The sequence below is a fragment of the Fukomys damarensis genome, unplaced genomic scaffold (genome assembly GCF_012274545.1).
Source record: "Fukomys damarensis isolate Sample0158 unplaced genomic scaffold, DMR_v1.0_HiC HiC_scaffold_32, whole genome shotgun sequence".
Taxonomy (NCBI): domain Eukaryota; kingdom Metazoa; phylum Chordata; class Mammalia; order Rodentia; family Bathyergidae; genus Fukomys; species Fukomys damarensis.
The window spans coordinates 23477637-23494442 of NW_022900944.1; the positions used below are offsets into that span (position 1 = coordinate 23477637).

Genomic DNA, 16806 nt, shown 5'->3' on the forward strand with positions numbered 1-16806 from the left:
CAAAATAAAATTAAAAAGGACTGGGGATGCAGTTTAGTGTTAGCATGTTTGTCTAGTATGTAAAAGCCCTGGATTCCATCCCTAGTTTAAACAAAAAAAGAAATTGTATATAAGCATCTTTTTCAGAAATATGGAGGCATGTACCAGAAACACTAGCAAGTCATTGTCTTAGAGGAGTAGGATGGAAGGTGTGTGTGTGTGTGTGTGTGTGTGTGTGTGTGTGAATTTACTAAGCCTTGTATTATTATTTGATTTATTAATACCATGAACATGCATAAATTTGATCACAGTTGAAATAACTCTTATAAAGGACAAAAGAAAAATTAGAAACAGCTTAAATATCCATTAATAGGGAGGGAAAGGGTAAACAATTTGTGATATGTTTCTCTGATAGAATACCTTGTTGTGCTTAGAATGAGGTGTATGGGTTGTCCCACAAGGGCGGCATTGTCAAAACTCAGAGTGACTGTGACCAGCAAGTAGTAGATGCCAATGTCAGTATTTATGTAAAACACAGGCACATAGAGTAGAGATACTTCCTGTGGAAATACACATGCACAAGTAAAAACAGAAAAAGGGAGGAGGAGATAACAGGCATAACCAACAGGCTATGGCGAGAGTGGATTCAGATCTAGTAAGGCCAAGGCAGATTTTATTCTATTGCACATTTCCCCCCTCAAACTAGATACATTTCTGTATCGCTTGTGTTATTTTTTATTTTATTTATTTATTTTTTTGGTGCTAAGGATCAAACCCAGGGCTTTGTGCTTTCTAGGCAAGCACTCTGCTGCTGAGCTACATCCCCAATCCCTCTTGTGAAATTTAAATTTTATTTTTAAAAATCTGATATGCATTAGACAAAATCTGGAAGATGCCACAGCAAGCTATTCATAATGGTTTCCTTTGACGTGCGGACTAGGATGAAAAGCAAATTTTTTTGGAAAATTTTTTTCTCTTTTTACTCTAGCTATCCAGTAATAATTATCTTTGTTTAACAAAGACTGTGATTGTCAAAGAGACTTCTGACTAGAGTGGGGTTTGGGAGTCCTGGTAGTTCTGGCCTGGCATGCAACTCCTGCTTTTGACTAGGGAGTAGGGCGGAGGGTGAGGGTTCCGGCTTGGCAAGGCCAAGGGCAGGCTGCAGCTCCAGGGGCATCTGGTAGAACCAGCTGTGATGTAGGAAGGGCATGTTGACAGGGTGACTCATGTACAGGAGGGGCGGAGATGACTCCCTCTGCTCCTTCCGCACTTAGGAGTCTGGAGTCTGCAGAGCCCCCGTCTCAGAAATCCTAAAGGAGGAGTCCTTACCAAACCCGTGGAGGCCAGGGTTCACACCAACCTGGGCTGCACAAGGCTCCCTTGGCCCCAGCTGTGGAAGTCAGCCAAGATTCACTGATTAGAGCAAAGCCTACAAGGAAGGGAGGGGAGCTGGGGAAGATCTCTAGCCTTGTGTGCATGGAGGTTAGGGAGGTGAAAATTTTTATCACTGGAGCTTCCTTAGTCACCTTTTATTTTCCAAGAATTCCAAATTCTAGCCATTTTTTTATTTTATCCTTGGGACAAATTGTGAAGTAGATGGAACTGATGTAAATATCTCCATTTTCCAAATGGAAAAACTGAGGCCATTTATCTGAGACAAAAATTAAAAGCTGAGTCAGTGTCCTCCAAGCCCTGTCCAGTTTCTCTTTGCCTTTTCAATCCTCCTGCCTTAGCCTCCCAGAGTTCTGGGGTTATACATCTACTTCTAAACAGATGTTATCATCTTGATCTCCACAACTTGAGGGGGGCGCAGGTGGTTCCTTAAGTCCTGCAGAAAGTGGCTGGCAGAAGATAGGGACAGGCATCAACACAGTGAGTAGAGAACTCTGGATGTCAGCAACCCCTCTTCACAGCCGTGATTTTATATTGTTAGTAACCATTTGGGGGAGGCAGACAACGCCTTTCCTTATAAGGGAGGTTCAGAGAAGCAGAGTAAATCCTTCAGGTCACACAACTAGCAGGAGATGCAAGGGGAAAGGAGTTGGCTATGGACTCCAAATCCGGTTCCTTTCCTCACTCTGCCACTCAGCACAACTCAGAGGAAGGAGCATGAAACTAACGGCAGAAGGGGCCTTGGTTTCCCAGTCTGATGCTTCCACCATGGCCTGGTGCTTGGATGTCACAAAGCACTAGGATGTCCCATACTTGTGCATTGCACTGTCTTCCTTTTGGAGTTGGTTGGAGTGGACTCACTTGTGCTCCAGAAATGAGTGTGTGGAGGAGTAGGACATGGGTGACACATTCAATTGGGTGGCCAAGGAGGATATAAAAAGGTTCTCTTTACAAAGGATCTAGGGTTAATAACAAGAGCTGGTACAGTGACTTGGGGCCTGCAATATTGGGCAGCCATCACTGCCCACATGAAGGGGCAAGGAGAGGGAGTGACTGCTGGGCCCAGGAAGACTGGAGTTGCCCAGAGAAAGCACCTTGGCAGGAGCTGGGACCTTCACTGGAGACACACAGCCAGCATGTAGAGACCAGGAAGGGAAGAAGCTGGAAAATGTTCAGCCTGATCATATAATCTTCTGGCCTCCCAGTCACCTGCCTGTGCCTCCCATTTGCTAAACCCAAGCCACACCCAGGAGGCAAGGGAGCCTGTGTTTGTCCTCTAAATGGGTCAGTTTCCCAAAGGCACAAAGCAGGGTGGAAAAGATGGAGAGTGGCTATGGAGGGCCAAGCAGAAGAGATCCAGCACGGCATACCACCTGGGAATGGCCCAGAGATTGCCCAGAATCCAAGAAAACCACTAAACATCATCAACCTTAGGACCTTTGTGGGACTCTTGAGAAAGGCTCACCCTGGCTGGTAAGATATGAGCCTATGTTATACATGACCATCTTGCTGCCTGAAGGAGCAGACAACATGGGAGAAACTGTGTCTAGAAGAGATGGAGGAAGTCAGTTTCCTGGTGGCATAAATATTGTGACCCTGGAACCATTCATTCTTGAAGGTGGAGGATGTACCCATGGTGCCAGTGGATCCTTATTCTGTTTAACCTGGTAGGAGTTGGGATTCTGTCACCTGCACCAGAGAGGGTCCTGACTGATACAGGTGCCCAATGCACAATTGCTTGCAGGTATCCAGGACTGAAATCAGGCCAGAGTGGAGTCATGCAAGATTCTTTGTGAGTACCAATCTTTGAGGGGAGAGTGCGTCCTGGAAACTCTCTAGTGAGGAATCTAAGAATGGGAAGATTCTCCAAAGGCAGCAGCCTCTACATGAAGTTATGACAACTATCAGTTTTGTGGTTAAAAATCTCATGGGCCAGAGGCTGCTCCTTGTGCTTGGGTTCCCAGTCTCACATTGGTGTTACCCTCTCCAAAACCTCTGGGGACATATGGCCTCATTTTACAGATGAGAATACAAAGGCATAATAATGTCAAGTTACTCGATGGAGCCAGGATTTGAACTCAGGTTGTCAGCTCTTCTTAACCACCTCCCACACCTCCTCTAAACTCTCCCAAGTAAACTGAGTGAAAGCCCAATATATTAACATATAGAGCCCACCAAAAATGCATACACACTTCAGGGAAAGAAAAATAGTATGATGTTTTTTCAACAGATGGTATTACCCTTGTATGGGACACCCTAGAGGATATCATATATCACAGAAAATCCACTACACTGCCGGCCCTTAGAGAAGAAATTGAAAATGCAGGTGTGGCAATCTCAATGACCAAGATTACCCAAGCAGCAGTTTGCCATACTAATAAATGTCTAGAAGCTCATGGCCACCACTTTGAGCACCTCTTGTCATTGTAGAGGCCAAAGGTAACATATTACTCTCATGATCAAGATTACCCAAGCAGCAGTTTGCCATACTAATAAATGTCTAGAAGCTCATGGCCACCACTTTGAGCACCTCTTGTCATTGTAGAGGCCAAAGGTAACTCATATTACTCTCATGATGTCTCCATAAATTTAGTATTAAGATATTTATACAAGCTTTTCTCTTCCTGGGGTGTACATAAATTTTGGGGCAGACTGCATAAAACAGATTTTTTTAAAAAGTTCTTTTGGGGGGCAGGGATTTAATGCAGCGGTGCCACCCTGCCTTGCAAGTGCAAGGTCCTGAGTTCAATCCCTGGTACCGGGGGAAGCAAAATTCTTTTGGGGCTGGGAAGCAAAGTGAGGGTTCAGAGAACCCAGAGCTGAGCTCACTGAGATGCATCCTGACACTGTGGAACTCCCTCCAACTTCCCATTTGAGCATCACTGTAGATGAATATTCCTTACCCAAAATGCTTGCAACCAGAAATGTTTCACATTTTTTCCTATTTTAGAAATATGTATATCTCAAGTTACCTTGGGGAAGATATCCAGGTCTAGACTAAACACGAAATTCATTTATATTTCATTTTATACCATATGTACAGAGCCTGAAGGTAATTTTAAACAATGCTTTCAACATACCTGTGTTTTAACTGTGACATTGTACTGCATGAGGTCAGATGTGTAATTTTCTACCTATAGCATCATACTGGCACGCTAAAATTTTGGATTTTGGAGCATTTCAGATTTTCAGATTCAGGATGTTCAACCCGTAATACAGGGCCCTTTATGGAGTGTGGTGGGGGAGGCAAAGAGGTTATTTGGACCCACATTTAAGAAGAATCACAAATGTAGCCTTAAGGCAAAGACAATCATATTTTATATGATTGGCTCATTAAACGTAATCATTGAAAACACACTACAATTTTTTTTTTGTATTCTCCCATCTCCTCTTTCCTTCTTTTTAAAAGTTGAGGTACAAATTCTCTGTTGGAGAAATGCTTGATTCCTGATTTTGGTATGAAAAATCCATATGAGCCTCCAGTTTACCAGGAAATAAGCAAGTACACATACAAAAATGATGGGGACACATCAGAAGGATACTGGAACCAGCTCAAATGGGGCTTCCATTGTCCTAACGGGACAAATTGAGCACCAAACAAAATAACAATAGCGAGGGAACATGACTCAAAGAAGAAAATAAGAGTCCATCAGTTCACAGTGATATAAATAAATAAAATAGAATCTGGACTAAGAAACGTGAAGGGAAAGATGGAATTAGAAAAAATCACCACTTGGCAGCTGTCATAGTAACAATTTATTTGGGCAAGAATCACCAATTAATGCTAAAACTGGTGGGTGAGAGCAGGATGAGAAACAAGCTATTTACATAGACTCAAAATATCTTCCCACAAGATGCTGATAATTCCAAAGGGGAAAATAGTAACTTTGCAGGTCTCAGTCACTGCCACCGGCCTGCACTCCACATTCTCCACCACTCCCCCACCCTACTGCTGCAATCACCAAGGAAGAAGAAATTGCCTCCCTTGTCATTGACAATGGCTCCAGCATGTGTAAAGCTGGCTTTGCTGGCGATGACACCTGCTGGGCTGTGTTCCCCTCCATTGTTGACCGCCCTGGCATCAGGGTGTGATGGTAGGCATGGGCCAGAGGGACTCCTGTGTGAACGACGAGGCCCAGAGCAAGCGAGGTATCCTGACCCTGAAGTACCCTATTGAGCACGGCATTGTCACCAACTGGATGACATGGAGAAGATCTGTTCCACACCTTCTACAGTGAGCTGCATGTGGCCCCCAAGGAGCACCCAGTGCTGCTTACAAAGGCCCCCCTGAACCCCAAGGCCAACAGAGAGAAGATGACTCAGATCATATTTGAGACCTTTAACACCCCAGCCATGTACGTGGCCATCCAGGCTGTGCTGTCCTTTTTCACCTCTGGGCATACCACGGGCACTGTCATGGACTCTGGCAATGGGGTCACCTTCTCCCACACCATCCTGCTTCTGGACCTGGCTGGCCAGGACCTAACAGACAACCTCATGGAGATTCTGACAGAGCGTGGCTACAGACAGCTTCATCACCATGGCTGAGCGGGAGATTGTGACATCAAGGAGAAGCTGTGCTATGTCGCCCTGGACTTTGAGCAGGAGATGGTCACAGCTGCATCTTCCTCCTCTCTGGAGAAGAGCTACAAGCTGCCCGATAGCCAGGTGATCACCATCAGCAACAAGCGCTTCCAGGGTCCAGAGTCACTCTTCCAGCCCTCTTTCCTTGGTATGGATTCCCGCGGCATTCATGAAAGCACCTTTGACTCCATCATGAAGTGTGGTGTAGACATCTCCAAGGACCTGTACACCAACAGTGCTGTCTGGTGGCACCACCATGTGCCCAGCATCGCTGACAGGAATGCAGAAGGAACCCTGGTGCCAGCACTATGAAGATCAAGATCATCCCCCCTCTCCCAACCGCAAGTATTCACTGTGGATCAGCAGCTCCATCCTGGCTTCACTGTTCACCTTCCAGCAGATGTGGATGAGCAAGCAGGAGTAGGACAAATCAGGCCCCTCATTTGTGCACCGCAAATCTTCTAGACAGATTGAGCAGGTGCCAGGCACCTGCTGCATGAGCTGATTCCAAAGTATAATTTACCCTGGCAAATGTACACACCTCATGCTAGCTTCACAAAACTAGAATAAGCTTTTGAAAGAATCTTGTCCTTGAAGCTTGTATCTGGGAAATTCGCCCATAGTGCTTGGTCCCACTCCATTCCATCTCTGCAACACCACACACACACACACACAGAAAGGTGAAGAATAGAGCTCAGGGCACATGGGCCCAACAGTAGTTTAGGGCCTTTCACCGTGGCATTCCAATTGTTTATCTGTGTCTGGCACAGATCTGGGTTTCATGAGTGTATGTAAACAAATAATTGACTCCTGGGGAATTAGGGCACCGAATGCCATACCACTGAACATGTGGTAGAAGCATTCTGGGAACCAATTTGGCAGCATCTACCAAAGTTGAACACACTATGACCTAGCTATTCTTCTAAGTGTATACTTAACAGAAATGCATACCTATGTTCACCAAAATATATACTAGAATATGCATAGCAGCACTTATTACAACAGCCCCAAACTGGAAACTCCCCAAATGCTCAACAGTGGAGTGGGTAATCACAATGGAATATTGTCCAGCCACAAGAATGGATGGCCTATAATTACCCACATCAGTATGGTTGACTCTCATCAACATGTTGTTGAGTGAAAGAAGCCAGACACAAAGGAGTATGGGCTGCATGCTTCCATTTATCATATACAGAAAAACAGACCACACTAATGCCTAGTTTTAGAGTTACTCTTGGGGGTAGTGATGATGTGTAAGAACTTTTTGGGAGATTGTGGAAGCCAATGATGTCCTATTTCTTCAGTCATTTGTTGGTTACACAAATGTGTTTAGGTTTTGAAGTGTGTCAAGCTGCACACTTATGATCTGTGTATATTTTCTTAGATACATTTTGAAATAAAAATGAATACCCTAAGAAAGGGACTGTTTTCTTTTTTCCACTTCCTGTTTTTCCTCATCTGAGCCCAGAGAGCTTCCTGGGAAATTTGATGAAGGAGGAGGATGGGATTTGGCTCATGACCAATGATGAGAAAGAAGTTAGTTGAAAGGACTGGGTTAAGGCTATACTTTCAGGGATTATTTCTATAGTTGGTGAAAGGACTGGGTCATTTTTAGGTTCCAAGCCCTGTGCTGAGCTCTTATGGAATTGTCTCCTGATTCTGTATTGCACACAAGGACACATACCTGTAAGGGGGCAGCAATCTGATTTTGAGGAATGAGCCTTGGTGAGGTGACTTCTTCCATGTTACACAACTAGTAAGCGGCTGGAGGTGCTGAGCAGATGTCCTGGAAGAGAGCAATGTTGAATTTACAGTCACTCTAAGCTGTAGGTCATTCTTCAAGTCAAGTTCTTTTAGGGCAGTAGTTCTGGGTGTCTAGGAGATATGAGGAAGGTGATGGATTGAAGTTGGGGAGTTAGGAGCATTTCATTGTAATGGCCTAGAGTTCCAGTCCTGGCTTGACCACTGGCTGTAAAAATTTGGATAAGACTTACAATGTTTTTATTCTTTAGTCTTCACCTCTGTAAAATGAGGACAAACATTTTAAATGACTATGCTATGCCTCTCAAATGGAGTGGTGTAAGAAAAATTAGCAATTTGGAAAGTGTGACAACCAGACAGACACCCCAGCACCTCTCCACCTAGGAGGAGCCACTGCCCCAGTCTGGCATGTCATTCATTGTACACAATTACGTGACAAACTGACTTGGCTTGTAGGCTTTAAATCATAATAGTGATAATCACCATTGTTATTTCTTAATATATTTATTAGGTAATATTTTCATTACTTAATAAAAACATTTATACCCATTATTGTTTCAGTTACTGTGTACTGAGTGCTAGCTGTGTGCTCGATGCTATGCAAAGCATGTTTTACACATCTTGTTACATCAGCTTGATGATTCTGTGAGATACAGGCACCTCCTTGAACCCTGTTTTACTTAGGGGAAGACTGAGGTTTGGAGAAATTAAGCAACTTGTCCAAGGTCACGTAGCTATTCTAGGTGGGGCTAGAATTGAAATCCAATTTCATCTCATTCTGCTCTGTTTTTTTTCCCATCCTATCTGCCACATTAGAGCAGTGGGTGTGTGGGGATCCCAAACTGTTGGGGACCTTTGCCAACACCTGAGACATTTTTGTTTGTCATAAACCAGGAAGGTGATATGGGTATCTTGTGGGTAGCACTGGTGTTGCTGCTTGCATTAGTTTCCAAGTTTGCTGTAACAAATGACCACAAAAGCAACAAAGATTTATTAGAATTCTTCCCAACTCTTCCTGGCTTCTGATGGCTTTGGGTCAACCTTGCTGTTCCTTGGCTTATGGCTGCAATGTCCCTATCCCTTCCTCTGTGTCTGAGTGGCCTCCTTTCCCTGTGTCTTCATGTGTCCCCTACTCTTCTCATCAGCTATCAAATGCGTTGTTATTCTTTTAATTTTATTTTTATTAAAAATAATAATATAGATTATTGGATTTAGAGCCAACTGTAAATTTAGAATCTTTCATCACAAAATCCTGAACTAATTACATCTGGAAAGATTCAGAGGTTCCACACAGACATGAATTCTTTTGGAGAAACCTTTCAACCCTTAACACTATCAAAAGCCCTGCAATGCATAGGACAGACCCCACAGAGACTTACCTGTCCCCAAATGTCCATAGTGCTAAAGTTGAGAACCTCTGCTGTCTAGCAGCATCTCTTTTCTGGGAAGCAGGACAAATGCGCTTCTGTGAATCTAGACACCTGGAAACAGGAAGGCTCTCAGAGTGAGTTCCGTAAAGTCCAGAGGCATCTCTTCCTGCCTACTCTCTCTCCAGTTTTCTGGGGCCATTTCCTCCAGTAGCTCCTTGTGAATGCAGCTCCCTGTCTACATCTTTGCAGGGTTTTGTTTTAGAAAATAGAATTGTATCCACCCAAGCATTAAACTTCAATCATAAATCAGAAGTGCACAGTCTTCCTATGATCTACACTCAGAACTATATCGAACCAATCAGTGGACTAATTTAGTAATTACACATCGTGACCCCAGCATCACACACTTAATCCTAGATCACACACTCTGGATCCAGCTACCTCTGAAAAGCCCCACCTATGACCACATGAGGCTTTGGGGGGACATATAGACACAAGCCATAATGGAGAAAGAAGAAATAACTGGGGTTTCCCATTCCCTTTGAGGACACACCTGAAAACCTCACTAGACCCCTCTGCTTAGAAGTTCCATACCTCTCAATAGCACCATTCTAATGACCAAGCCCTTTGCCACATGGGCTCATGGAGGACAATCTAGACCCCAACTACAGTACAGGGCATACAGCAGCAGGGATAAGATTTGGGGGAAGTGGGCCAAAGGAGAGAGGATCACTTTCACAAAGCTGGATAGGGTGGCGATTTGAAGGGGCAAAGGGAGAATCTCAGCACAGGGGTTGTTAGAGTGATAGGCTCTATTGGGCTGAGCTTTTTTTTTTTGGCTATGAACAGGTAGACCCCAAACAGTGGTTTGTGCTTGTTTAAAAACCAACCGGTTCTGTTTGCTAAGTTTTCAGGACTGAGAAGAGAGCAGAAAGGAGATATCCTTGAAAGAGAATGACTCTAAAGACTTGCAGTGGTGTGTTTATCTGGGAGAAGCATGTGTAGGCAGAGGGAATTGTCAGAGCAATAGGGGCAGGAGTAAGTTTAACATATTGGAGAAACAGCCCAGAGATGAGTGTGACTAGAAAGGAGCACTGAAGGGGTCAAGGTGGAGAAATGATTGGAAGAGAAAAGAGACTGGGGGTGATGGAGAGGAAATTCCATCTTTATGGTTTAGATCTAAAATGTTCCCCCAAAGTCTCATGTATTTGGTGGTGGGTCACTGGAGATGTGACCAGGAAAGATATATTCTTGTTCTCAAGTCTTCCTTTCTCGCTGTTCCTGGCCTCCATGACATGAGCAGCTTATCTCCACCATGCTGTTCTGCCTTGGAGTTAGTTGACCATGGACTGAATCCACTGAAACTGTGAACCAGAATAAACCTCTTCTCTTTTAAATTGTGGATGTTGTGTATTTTGTGCCTTCAATGGGAAAGTGACTAATACAACCACCATAAGGGTTATTGGAGCTTACTCTGAGTGAGAGGAGAGGTCATTGGAGGAGTCGGTGAGAAGGAGGCATGATCTAACTGATGTTTAACCAGAACCTTTAGTTGAGTGGTGAAGACTCTAAATGGTGTAGAGAGAACAAAAGGGGATCATGACTTGGGAATTGGAAGCTTTTCCTTCCTCCCTTCCTTTCCTCTTTCCTTTCTTCTATTTTCTCCCCTCCCCTCTCCTCCCCTTCCTTCCTTCCTTCATTCCTTTCTTCTTACCTCTTCTCTCTTCTTCTCTCCTCCCTCATCCCTCCCCTCTTCCCTTTCTTATGATTGAGTTTTTAGAGTTCTTCATTCTGGATGCAAACCATTTTCAATTATTTCTTTTCCACCGTTGTCAAAAATGGGAGTCTGTTTCTAGAATATTGTATTCTATTGATCTGTCTTCATGGCACCAAATGTCATGCTATCTTGCCCTCTCAATTACTAAAGCTTTATAATAAGTTTTACAGTCAAGTAATGTAAATCTTTAACTTTGTTCTTTTTTCCCCCATTAAGTTTATTGGTACATTTAAAGCAAACAATACAGTTACATTTATCACTGGGATTTTGCACCTTTACATGATATATCTTGCTTCTTGTTTTTTCCCCATATCCCTGCCCTTTTTCACCCCTTCACCCTTCCCTATTTACAAAGACTTTGTTTCCATTTTTTTTCACATTTTTTCTTTTCCTTTATTTCCTTTTCCCTCCCCTTCCCACTTCCCCTTTAGCCATTTTCTTCCTATTTTAAACTCACAATTATACCATTTGAACCTTTTTTATACTTTTAGTTTTTCATACCAGGAAAACTATTTGGTATTTACTCAAGTGTGTCCTATTTATTTCACTTAAGAGTATAGCCTCAATGTGCATCCATTTAGCTATAAATGTTTCTAGTTTCTCATTCTTTGTGGCTGAGTAGTACTTCACGTTGTAAAAAAAGCCACATCTTCTTTATCCAGTCTCCAGTTGATGGGCATTTGGGTTGTTCCCAAGTTTTAGCTATTACAAACTGTGATACAATAAACATGGGTGCAAATATATCTCTGTGGTATGATTCTTTTAAATCTTTTGGAAAGATACTCAGCAGAGGGATAGCTGGGTCAAATGGAATCTCTAATACTAGTTATTTGAGGTATCTCCACATTGATTTCCACAGAGGTTGTACCAGTCTGATACAACCTTTCTCCTCACATCACCGCCAGCATTTGTTATTGATTGATTTCTTGATAGTAGCCATTCTTTCTTGGGGTGAGGTGGAATCTTAGTGTTGTTTTCTTCTGTATCTCTGAAGTGACCAGTGATGTTGAACATTTTTTCATATATTTATTGTTGCTTTTACTTCTTTGTCCAAGAAATGTCTGCTCATTTCAGAGGCCCATTTTGAATAGGGTCTTTGTATTTGGGGGGGGTCTGATTTTTTTGAGTTCTTTATATATTCTAGATAATAGTCCTTTGTCTGAGGAGTAGCTGATAAAATTTTTTCCCCCACATTGTAGGTTGTCTCTTAGCTCTGTTGGTGATTTCCCTTGCACTGCAAAAACTTTTTAATACAATGAGATCCCAGTTGTTGATTCTTTGTGCAAGTTCTCATGCTGCTGAGGATTTGTTCATAAAGTCTTCTCATATGCCAATGTCTTTGAGAGTTCTACCTAACTTACTTTCCAGTAAGTTTACTGTTTATGTTTTGATATTTAGATCTTTAATCCATTTGGATTTTAGTTTAGTGCATGGTGAAACATAGGGATCTAGTTTTAATCTTTGGCAAGTTAAAAGCCAGTTTTTCCACCACCATTTATTAAAGAGGCTATATTTCCAGTGAGGATGTTTGGCCCCTTTGTCAAGGATAAGGTAGCCTAGTATGTCTAGTGTTGTTTCCACATCTTCTAATCTATTCCATTGATCCTCTGGTCTGTTTCTTTGCTAGTACCATGCTGTTATCACAGTGGCTTTGTAGTATAGTTTCAAGTTGGGAATTTTGATATCCCCTGCCATGACTCTGTTGTCTAGAATGGTGTTTGCTATTCTAGGTCTCTTCTGGTTCCAAATGAATTTTTTGATTGTTTTCTCAAGTTCTGTGAAATATACTGTTGGGATTTCAGTTGGGACTGCATTGAATCAGTATAGAAGTTTTTGAAGTATGGCCATTTTCACTATGTTGATTCTTCCTACTCAGGAGCAAGGAATGTCTTTACATCTTCTTATAACTTCTCTATGTCTTTTTTTCAAAGTGCTGTAATTTTCAGTGTAGAGGTCTTTTGTCTCCTTCATTAGATTGATTCCTAGATATTTCATTTTTTTGATGTTATTGTGAAAGGAATTGTTTTCCTAGTTTCTCTCTCAGTGAGTCTATTTGTGTACAAGAAGGCTATTGATTTTTGAGTGTTGACTTTGTATCTAGCTATTCTACTGAATCTGTTAATTAAGTTTAACAGTCTTTTGGCAGAGTTTTTTGGGTCTTCTATGTAGAGTAGCATATCATCAGCAAACAGTGACAGTTTAACTTCTTCCTTTCCTATCTTTATTCCTTTTATTTCTTTCTCTTATCTAATTGCTGTGGCTAATGTTTCTAGGACTATATTTAACAGGAGTGGTGATAGTGGACATCCTTGTCTTTTTCCTGATTTTAGCATGAAAGTTTTCAGTTTTTGACCATTTAGCATGAATATTGCCTGTTGGTTTTTCATAGACAGCCTTTATCTTTTTGAGATAAAGATCATCTATTCCAATTTTCTTTAGGGTTTTTATCATGAACGGGTGTTGAATTTTGTCAAATGCTTTTTCTGCATCTATTGAGATGATCATATAGTTTTTTCCTTGACTCTGTTAATATAGTGTATTACATTTATTGATTTATGTATATTGAAGCATCCTTGCATCCCTAGAATAAATCTGACTTGGTCAGGGTGTATGATCTTGATAATCTTCTGTATTCTGTTTGCCAGCATCTTATTGAGGATTTTTTGCATCTATGTTCATTAGGGAGATTGGCATGTAGTTCCCTTTTTTGTTTTTGTTTTTTGCTTTTGGTACTGGGGATTGAATTCAGGCCCTTGATCTTGAGAGGCAAAGCAGCAGAACCACTGAGCCAACCCCCCGGCTCTGTAGTTCTGTTTTTTGGTTGGGTCTTTCCTTGGTTTTGGAATCAAAATAATACTTGCTTCCAGGAATGAATTTGGAAGTATTGGGTTCTCTTTCAATTTCATTGAAGAGTTTAAAGAGTAGTGGCAATAGTTCTCTAAATGTCTTGTAGAATTCAGCAGTGAAGCCATCAGAGCCTGGGCTTTTCTTTGTTGGTAAAGTTTTAATTACACTTTCAATTTCACTGAATGTAATTGGGGTGTTTAGACTTTTTATATCCTCTTTGTTCAACTTTGGAAGTTCATACATATCTAGGAATGTGTCCATTTTTTTTTGTATTTTTCCATTTTATTAGAGTATAGGTTTTTGAAATAGATATTGATGATCCTTTGGATTTCCAGTGGTTCTGATGTGATTTCACCTTTTTCATTCCTACTTGCATGAATTTGAGACTTTTCTTTCCTTTTTTATCTATTTCACTTATTCTTTCAAAAAACCAACTCTTCGATTATTCATTTTTTTTGTATCATTCTCTTAGTCTCCATTGCATTAATTTCTCCTCTGATCTTTATAATTTCCTCCCTTGTACCAGCTTTTGGTTTGTCTTGCTCTTCTTTTTCTAGGAGCTTAAGGTTAAGCATTAATTTATTTATTTGAGCTCACTCTGTTTTCCTAGTATGGGCATTTACTGCTATGAATTTCCCTCATAGAACTGCTTTCACTGTGTCCCATAGATTCCTGTATGTTTTATTGGCATTAGTGTTTAATTGTAGAAACTGTCTAATTTCCTCTGTGACCCAATAGTCGTTCAGCAGGGTATTATTTATTTATTTATTTATTTTGGTTTTTTGAGACAGGGTCTCACTATGTAGTTGAAACTGACCTGGAACTCACTATGTAGTCCAGGCTGGTCTCAAACTCACAGCAATCCTCCTGCCTCAGCCTCCCGAGTTCTGGGATTATAGACGCGTGCCACCATGCCTGCCTAGCAGGGTATTATTTAATTTCCATGTGTTTGTGAAGTTCTTGTGTTTTTTTAGGCTGTTGATCTCCAGTTTAATTGCACTATGGTCTGATAATATATAGGAGATAACTTCAATTCCTTTGCATTTACTTAAGCATGTTCTGTCAGCTAACATGTGGTCTATTTTGAAGAATGACCTGTGTGCAGCTAAAAAGAATGTATATTCTGATTTTGTGGGGTGGAACACTCTGTAGACATCTACTAAGTCCATTTGTTCTAAGACTTGGTTCAGATCTGTTATTTCATTATTGATTTTTTTGTCTAGATGATCTGCCTAGCTGAGTCAGTGGAGGAGTATTGAGGTCCCCCACTACAATTGTATTAGTGCTATTTCATTTTTCATATCCATTAATATTTGTTTGGCATAGTAGTTGGGGGCATTAGTATTCAGTATATATATGATTGTCATTTCTTCCTCTTGTATTGTTCCCTTTACAAGGATGCAGTGCCCTTCTTTGTCTCTCTTAATTAGTTTTGGTTTGAAATCTATTCTGTCTGCAAATAAGATAGCTACCCTGCTTTTTTCTGGGCTCCTGTCACATGGAGAACTGTTATCCATCCTTTTACTCTCAATCTATGAATTTCTCTGAGGAGTAAGTGGGTTTCCTTTTGGTTGTTGTTGTTGGTAACAGGGATCAAACCCCGGCCCTTGCACTTGCAAGACAGGCGGTAGAACCACTGAGCCATATCCCCAGCCCTAAGTGGGTTTCTTGTATACAGCATGTTGCTGAATTTTGCTTCTTTATCCATTCTGCCAGCCTGTTTGGTTTTTGTTTGTTTGTTTTGTTTTTTCTATTGGTGAATGGAGGCCATTAACATTGATGGTTATAACTGTTATGCAATGACTTTTCATTGTCATGTTATTTTCCTGTTGTTGGTTCTTTTATTTATTTATTTATTTATTTTTCCCTCTTTCCTTTTAATTTCTTTCCTTGCCTGGTATATTTGCTCTGTTGAGTTGGGGTCTTCATTTTATTTTTCCAGGATATTGTTTAGAAGTGTTTGGATTGCCAGTTTGGTGTTCATGAATTTCTCAAGTTTTCTTTGTCGTGGAAGTATTTTATTTCCCCATCAATTCTGAAAGAGAGTTTTGCTGGATACATCAGTCTAGGTTGGAGGTTGTTTTCTTTTTTTCTTTTTTTTTTTTTCCTTTTTATTGAGGTTACTGGTACAATCTAGGTATAATAATAAAGGTACATTCATCATTGGGATTCTGTACATTTACATAATAGGTCTTGATTCTCATTTTTCCCCTTGTCCCTGCCCTCCCTTCACCCCCTCCTCCCCTCCCCATTTACAAACACTTTATTTCCATTTTTTCAGTTTCTCATATTTTTTTCCTCTTCCTTATTGCCTCTCCCCCACCCTTCCCACTTTCCTTACACCTTTAGCCCTTTACTTCCAATTTCACATTATTGTCTCATTAGGATCCTGTGTACTATTATAGTTTTTCACACCAAAGAAACTATTCTGTATTTCAGTTAAATAAATCTCTGTATGAACATTAAAAATAGGGAATCCTAAAATAAAACTAAAAAGGAAAGTAAAAGAGAAAAGGCAATGATGTAACATCAAAATAATCCTTAATTCTGGAGATGAAAATGGTCCCCGAACATATTTAAATTGCTTCTCACTCTTATAGTCTTATCTTATTCTTTTTTCATTATTTAGAGAATACTTTATTAGTTTCTGTAATCAAACCCACGTAGATATGACCTTACATATTTAGTACAATGTGTTACCCCTGTACACAGGGGAAAAAATAAAAATAAAAATAAATTAACTTTTCTAGACCAATACGGTTGTCCATTTCTGTACAATACCAAGTCAACACAGTAAATTGGGATGACTTTTTCCAAAGTTGGCAGCACCGTTAAAGTTTCCCAAAATTCAATTTATATATATGTGTGTGTGTGTGTGTGTGTGTGTGTGTGTGTGCATATATCTATATCTATATCTATATCTATAGATATAGATATATATATAGACTAATAATAGTATGTTATGCATCAATAGCAGCAACAGCTTTTCCAGTTTCTGCAGTCATCTGAACAAAATTATAGACATTCAGCACATTCCATTAAAAAAAAAAACAAAGAAAAGAATAATATCCAGACAACAGCAAAGTTCTGTTGCTG

General features: G+C 40.9%; 1 long non-coding RNA gene and 1 pseudogene across 2 annotated transcripts in view; one reads left to right on the top strand and one right to left on the bottom strand.

The window, feature by feature from the left end:
* The first annotated feature begins 5118 nt into the window (after positions 1–5118).
* On the top strand, positions 5119–6602 carry LOC104857347 (annotated as a pseudogene).
* Positions 6603–9117: 2515 nt separating this feature from the next.
* Positions 9118–16806, bottom strand: part of LOC117283919 — a 20264-nt gene continuing 12575 nt past the window's right edge. The window contains exon 3 of one of the 2 annotated variants that reach the window (XR_004514967.1): positions 9118–9197. This is a non-coding gene — a long non-coding RNA (uncharacterized LOC117283919). Of the gene's footprint in view, positions 9198–15811; positions 15844–16806 lie in introns of those variants that run through there. The other variant, XR_004514968.1, reaches the window with a different exon arrangement.